At 40.5% G+C, this 7751-nt stretch overlaps 1 protein-coding gene across 2 annotated transcripts in view; it reads right to left on the bottom strand.

Moving 5' to 3' along the window:
- Nucleotides 1–6831, bottom strand: part of NLRC3 (NLR family CARD domain containing 3) — a 58918-nt gene extending 52087 nt beyond the window's left edge. Inside the window, exon 1 of one of the 2 annotated variants that reach the window (XM_072603127.1) lies at nt 6187–6831. The gene's annotated coding sequence lies outside the window, so the exon portion shown is untranslated. Of the gene's footprint in view, nt 1–1485; nt 1792–6186 lie in introns of those variants that run through there. The other variant, XM_072603118.1, reaches the window with a different exon arrangement.
- Between the last annotated feature and the right edge of the window lie 920 nt (nt 6832–7751).

Below are 7751 nucleotides of genomic sequence, written 5' to 3' on the forward strand. Positions count from 1 at the left end.
GGCCATGAAGGATTATCTTTTGCATATGAATAAATAGCTTTCAGAGTTAGAAATTCAATCTATGAACAGAAATTGGAAAAATAGCCTCTAAATCACTAATAATTAGAGAAACAAAAATTAATTAAACTCTGATGTACTATCTTACATCCATCATATTGCCTAGTAGACAAAAAGGGAAAATGACAAATGCTTGAGGGGATATGGGGAAATAGGTACACTGATGTACTGCGGGTGGAGCTATGAACTTGTCCATTCTGGAAAGCAGTTTCGGTTGTGTGAAAGACTTAGATATTCTGGTCAAGCCAATGATTTAAGATAATTCCAAAGGACTCATGATAAAAAAAAAAAATGCTATCCACCTCAAGAGAGAAAACTAAGGAACTTAGTGCAAATTGAAGTATAATTTTCTCACTTGTTTTGACTTTGTTTTGTGATATGGCTAATATGAAAATATGTTTTGCATAATTTCACATGTATAATTTTACCTTGGACAAATCACTTAGCCCTGTTTGCCTCAGTTTTCTCATCTGTAAAATTAACTGAAGAAGTAAATGGCAAACCATATCTTTGCCAAGAAAATCCCAAAAGGGGTCATGAAGAGTCAGACATGACTGAAAATGACTAAACACACTCATCTTGCATCATGAGGCCAAGAGTACTTGGGAAGGGAATGAGCCTGACCAATACCTCTGAAAGTCATATTTTGGGAAACTGGGTGAAAGAGAGTTGTATTGAAGGCAGGAGACCTGGGTTCTATTTTTTGAAATTTACCATGGAATTCTGATTTTTCCTCTGAGGGGGTTGGACAAGGTGGTTTCTAAGTATTCTTTCAGCTCTAATAGATGTGAAGTGTTTGCTTCTGTACAAAACTTCTTTTTGAATTCTTTTTCCATCAGAAACCACACAAAAATTAAAATCCCACCATTAAATTAAATGGAACTTAATTTAATTGACAAATAATTAGCCAGACACCACCAAGCCTGTTTAAAATGCCAGTGGGGCAGAGGACTTGTGCTCTTTTATCAGACATCTGTCTGGCGGCCTGAATCTAACCCTGATGCTGGAGATGGGAACAGGAAAGAAGAGACAAAGGAGGCAACAAGGATGGGCAGGAGGAGATCATTTTAATTGTGAATGATGAAGAGAAGGTACTCATGAAGAGGAATTCATGGTCATAGGAGCAGTGGATGGAGGGGAAAGCAGAGAGAGGAAAGAGAAAAGAATGAGTGGCAGGTCCAAGCATGTACTAGGGACTTTTTCAGCTCTCGGGAGATCACTGGTCTGTGAAAAAGCTCAACCCTCTTAGGGGATTCTTCATCTATGAGAGGCCAGTAGCCCTCATTGGAGAGAGAGAGCCGAGACGGTTCCAACCATATTCTTGGTCTGGCTCCCCATTCTCTCCTATTCCATCCACTGACCTGCTTTATCTTTATAAGGCCATCACCAAAGTTCCACAGAAAAGATCACCCAAGGGAGAGCACTCACCAAACTGAGGTTCACTCTGGCTGTTTCTCCCAGGTCCTCAGCACCAGGTCTGAGTCCCTATCAGGGAAGCTACCCTTGCCTCAAAACGACATTTCTTCACTTGGAACCCAGAACTTCCTTCTAGAGTCAGAGGCCTTGGGAAATTCTTCTCTGATGGAAGGAATTCCTCCAGGGTTCCAGTGGGAACACTGACATCATAATGACGGCATCCATGGCCACTGTTCTTTACAAAGTGCTTTTTAAACAACACTGCTGTGAAGCACAGGGGCAAATATTCTACTCCCCACTTTACTGCTATTACTACTACCACCACTACTACCACCACCACCACCACCACCAATAATAATAACAGACATTTACATGGCGATGCCATGCTTACAAAATACTTTTTATTCATGATCTCATTTGAGCATTATGATAACCCTATGATGTAGGTAACAGAGAATATTATTATTCCCATTCTGAAGTTAATAAAACTGATTTGCCCCAGGATATGTGGCCAGTAAACGGCAGAGCCATTATTTGAACCCTAATGTCCATGTTGTTCCCTGTTCAGTTTCCACTTCTATTTATTACTCGTGAGAAAGGGCGAGGTCTCTGTGCAGACCTAAGCCTAAGAACCTCCAAAAGCTCATTTGCCATAACCCCTCCGGTGGTGGACCCCTTTGTAGCCCCATGACATCTTCCTCATTCTGGATGGGTGCTATGCATTTCAACTGGCCTCACCCTAGAAAACTGCATTCCAGACCAGGTACAGACAGGCTAACTCATCCATCAGCAGGGTTTGTGCTTTTGAAACAGCAATTGTTCCAATCTTCCCCTTCTTAGTTCAGGCACCAAAACCTGCATCTGCTCTTTTAAGTCTCATTTCCAAATACCAATCCAGAACAGTGACATTCCCTATCTAACTCCTCTTCTCCTGGACTTTGCCAAAGACCAGAACTGGAAGAGTCACAGGATTTAAAAGCCCAGGAACTCAAAGGTCACCTAGTACAACCTCTCACTCAATGCAGGAATCTCCCCTAAATCATTCTCAACAAGTCATTATATAGCCTCTTTTCAAGATCCTCTATTGACAGGCAACTCACTACCTATCAAAGTACACTGACTTCAAGTCCACTGCTCTTAATCATTAATCCTGTCATGCTAGCTAAGAATCAGAAATAGCTTTTAATGGGAAAGCAGCAACATGTAGTGAAATCAGAAGACCTGAGCTTTAGTCCTGCCTCCAATGCTTATGACTCATATGACCTTGGGTAAGTTATTTAATGTCTCTGAGACTCAGTTTCCTTATCTATCAGGATATTAGACTAGATGGTCTTGAAGGTTCTTTTCAATTAGAATAGCCTGTCATTTTGTGGGACTGAAGTTCAGAAGGCAAATGACTTGTTGAAAGATTTCACTCTCCTCCCACCCCAATGCTTTGAGTCCCCTTTTAAAGAGGTGAAACTCATTAATTAGATACAGACAACCAGCATAAGAAAAGCATCTCAAGAAAACAGAAACCCGTGGAACTATCTGATCATGTGTCTGTCAACAAATATTTATTGATGTAGGTACTGTGCTAAGCACTGGGCATACAACGAGCTCACAGTCTAATGGGGGAGGCAACAGGCAGAGTGATTATGTGAGATCAGATGGTCAATAGTGATCAGTTCTCCAAGTGAAGGTTAAATCTCCTGACTGGAGGGATTCAATTTCTGAGTATCATTTAGTTCTCCAGGGATGATACTGGACACTGAATCAACTGAATCCCTTCCTAATCTAATCCCATGTCGAACCAACCCCCTATTTTAAGTGAGAATATGGCCCAAAGACCTTAAAAATGAAATGCAGCATAAACTACCCCAAAGGGCAGAGACCATTTACCCAGTGGCCTATAGAAAGAGGCTACGTTTGTGTCCTTTTAGGGGAAGGAAGTGAGGAGCATAGTGTAATGAAAAGGACTCTAGACTGGAGGTTGGGAGATCTGAGTGCTATTGTAGATTTTGCCAAGTCCTAAGGGTTCCTAAGGTTCCTGTTCCTAAGAAAACCAGTCTCCCTGATCTGCTATGGAGCACTGGTTCACCTTATACAAGGTGAAGGTCTGAATAAATGGCTCCTGGAGAACATAACCCTCCCAAAGGACTAACTGTGGGGAACCAGAGTACACATGAATCAGGGAGGAAATAAGAATCTTATTGGTCTATACTTAGCATAGGTCTCCTGGAGTACAGGCTCATTTGTGCTCCTCTGGAGCACAAGGACAGATTTAGGGAATCTTAGGGTCTCAGAACCTTCCCTAGATATGGTGGAAGTCAGAATGCAGCTAAATGTACTCAGTAGTATGGGTAGTATGGCATAGTGTAGTGCTGGATCTGGAGTCAAAAGATCTGAGTTCAAACCGGGGTTTTGTCATTTACTACTTGTTTGACCTTGGTAAGATCACAACCTCTCTGAGCCTCAGTTGACTCATCTCTAAAATGAAAGTGCTGGACTAGAAGACCTCTAAGGTTCATTTGAGCTAGAAATCCATGATCCTACGTTTCTTAGAAGCTACCAGGCACAAATCAGTCATATCCTCTCTGTAGTTATGTCTTTTTGTTCTCAGTTCATACAGGACCAGTGAAGAGAAACTGGGGGAAACTGTGTGGTACAACCTAGTATGCATCCACCCAATGCACCTGACTTGATCAGAGCCCCAGGGGCTACAAACCCCATCATGCATATCACCTCCTTGTGAGGAAATACTAGTGAAGTAGTGAAGGCTAGAGTTCACATGGCAAGTTCCATCCTCTGGTTTCTTTAAATCATAGTTCATTACCACCTCTTTCAGGAAGCCTCTTCTAATTAATCCCTTCATATTCTCTAAACTGAAGGACAATTCTTACCCTACTCCTCTCCTTTAAAGCTCTTTTTTTTGTATTGGAATTTTCCTTTAATCACACAAATGAAAAGTTAGCATGTAAGAAATTTAAATGATACAATATGGCAAAAATAGCAAAGAACAAACTGAAAAATAAAATCTTAAAGGAGGTACACCTAAAACATGAAAATTCAACCTTCATGAGTGTTTTATCTTCAGTTTTGCTTGACATTTGATGAGGAAAAGAAATCTTTTTAAATAATAGTATTGATCTATATGCATTATTTTCTGACTGGATAAAATGCTCCTTGTGGTCAGGGACCATTTTTCTTCTATATGTTTAATAGCCTATGACCAGCCTAAACAATTGTGTTCACATAATATTTGATGGTTTGCAGGCCCAGCTCCTCACTGATCAGGCTCTCAGTCTGAAGCTGTCATGGGAGAGAAAAGCAAAGAAACAAGGCAGCTCCTTCTGTTTTCTAGAAGATGCTCTGAAGGCCTTTTCCTTATCTATAAATAAGAGTATTTTTTACGTATGTACCTCATGTAAAACAAAATATCTGTCCTCTCTGCCTCACATGGTTGCTGTGAGGATAAAATAAGATAATGCTCGTGAAAGCATTTTTTTAAATTGCAAGACTTTGCAGGGATGGAACATGGTGGTCTCATTCTCAGTCTCCTTCCATTCCAAAAACAGCTGAAAGGAATTTGGTTCTCTTAGAAGGATGGCTGTTTATTCAGCTAGCATCACAGCAGGAGTCTGGAAGCCTGGGGACCTGCTCTCTAGTTCCATGACTTCGTGAATGACCTTGAAGTCACATCACTTCTCTCAGTAACAGTTTTCTCTTTTTCAAAACGAAGGGGCTGAGTTAGATAATACCTAGAGTATCCATCTCATGGGCTTGTTGTGAGGCTCAAAGGAGTTACTATCGATAGGCAAAGCACTTTGCAAAACAAAATGATACATACACACATATATTTATACACATATATACATATACATATATATGTGTGTGCGTGTATGTTTATATTTCTATCTATCTATATCCGGGCAAACACACACATATATATGCATATATATGTGTGTATATTATATACAGTATGTATATATAGTTACACACATATATATCCACTCACATTTATATTTATATATGTATATGTGTGTATACACACATATTATATATATGTTTATATATACCCAGTCACATATGTAAGTATTTCAATACAGATAGGTAGATTGATTGTATATGTGACTTTCATTGGAGTAAGGAACTCCCAGTGAGGAAATTCTTTGTTAAAACAACAGTTAGCACCTTCTCTGGAAAGAATAGCCGGAGATATCTAGAACATTGAGAGGTTAAATGACTTGCCCTGAGTAACACAGCCAGTGTGTATCACAGGAAGGACTTGAACCCAGGCCTCTCTGACTGTGAGGCTGGTTCTCTATCTACTTAGATAAAGCTACCACTTGTACTCTTATTTTACTAAGATAGTCACCAAGAAATTTACGTCATCAATTTCATTAGTTCCTTATAGACTATGTATGCCACACTGTGTCTTAAAGCACAGTATAATTGTTAGTTATGGTTATTTTTAGATGTTCTCTATGATTCCTTTACATTCTAACCGCTTCTGTTCCATTCTAAGCTCTGTTCCAGTTCAGACGTTCTGTACGCTCAGATCCTTAGAACTCTAACACTCTGATTCTGCCATCTTCCAGAAATGCTATTATAATGCCATCCTTGTCCTCTACTTCTCCCCATCTCTACCAAGAAGTTCCCAGATTTCTTCCTTCTTCCATTTTCTAACCCTAGAAATGATAACTTAGTAGGATAAATTGGTCATCAACTTACCTTTGAGATCTCAGAGCTTTCTCATGGAGATACTTCATTCAAGCTGAAAGAGACAGGAAGGTTTCCATTCTTAAGCCCCGCCTGGGGCCCAGACTTAAGAGCAAAGAAAGGAGAGATGTCACAGTTCAGTGTGATACTTTAAGTTCCTTCACAAGGAGGACCTAGAAAGCAGATGGAAGGGCAAGGATCCTTTGACCCTGTAGAGATATTATCCCAGCTTCAATGGTGACTGCCAAGTATCTTCAGTGTCCTCCCAGAAGTCCATGAGGCCCCTGTGCCAAAAGGCCCAAAAGATCTTCCCCCAACGCAATCATACAAGGGTTTGAGTCGAGGGAGAAAGATGCCAGTGAATCTGCTCTAGTCCCTGCCGAGTCCCCCGTATGCCATTCTCATCTTGAACTCTTCATCTCTTCCTGTGTAGGGGCTGTGACTACCTTCCTGTAAGATTTCAAAAGCTAACAGTCTCAGAGACAAATAGCTGAGCTGAGTCTGCCCCAAGCCTAGCTTCCTGGATCAGCTACCAGTCTGATAAATTGAGAGGGCAGATGGTGATGGCGACAGATAGATGAGATGCTTTATTCTTAGAGCCAAAATCCTGTACAAACTCAAACAGGGTTCCAAGGAGGAATCAGGTAAAGTTTTCAGTCCTAATAAAAGAAAAAAAAGGTTCCAAAGCTGTTGACTTTCCTTTATATCTGCCTTGAAAAATAAAGGAAAAGAAAAGAAAGCACCAGTGTTAATATGCATATTGGACAAGTGGAAGTATTGAAATAGAAATGTGGAAAGTAAAAACCCAGAGTGCTGCTGAGTTGGGATAGCTCCTAACCTCTCATACTGTATTGTTATTCCTCTGTCTTCATCACTGGTTGAGTCGTTCTTCTAGAGCTGGACCCAGTTCAGACTCTTGGCAACCAAGGCTCCACGACTGGGGTCCTTAACCTTTTTTGTCTCATGGACCCATTTGGCAGTCTGTTAAAAAGCCTTTGAACTTCTCAGAGTAATAGTTTTAAATGCATGAAACAAAATATATAGAAGTGTAGAGGAAACCACATTAAAATAGTTAATTTTCCCCCATTCAAGTTCAAGGACCTTCTGAAGTCTGCGCACAGACTTTTTGGAGGGGCGGTGCTTGTAGACTCCCAAGTTAAGGACCTCTGTCTTTGGGAAGTTAACAATATTGTTGCCAGGCCCAGAAGGACAAAGGAGTCTTTCTGAAAATGCCAGCTTTGCAGTGTTTTGGATGACTATCTTTGAATGCGCCTTGTGAACAGGGACCACTTTTCTATGTCTACTAGTCTAGTTCTAATAGGCTTTTCTGTTCTTGTAAGACCACATAAATTCTTCCTCTCCGCAGCACAACAGCAAATACAGTTACAATACAATTCAATAAATTTGCTGTTTAGCCAGCAATCTGCTGAGCAATGGAAATGACCCAAAGTTTAGATCAGATTTGTTCCCCACTTGCAAGTTCAGAGTCTAGTAGGAGATAAAATATAACAGAGAGGGTTATAATATACACGCTAAGTGCATTCAGATCATAAATTGCAGAAATGGAAAGAACTTAG

This window comes from Notamacropus eugenii, chromosome 1, assembly GCF_028372415.1.
Source record: "Notamacropus eugenii isolate mMacEug1 chromosome 1, mMacEug1.pri_v2, whole genome shotgun sequence".
Lineage (NCBI taxonomy): Eukaryota > Metazoa > Chordata > Mammalia > Diprotodontia > Macropodidae > Notamacropus > Notamacropus eugenii.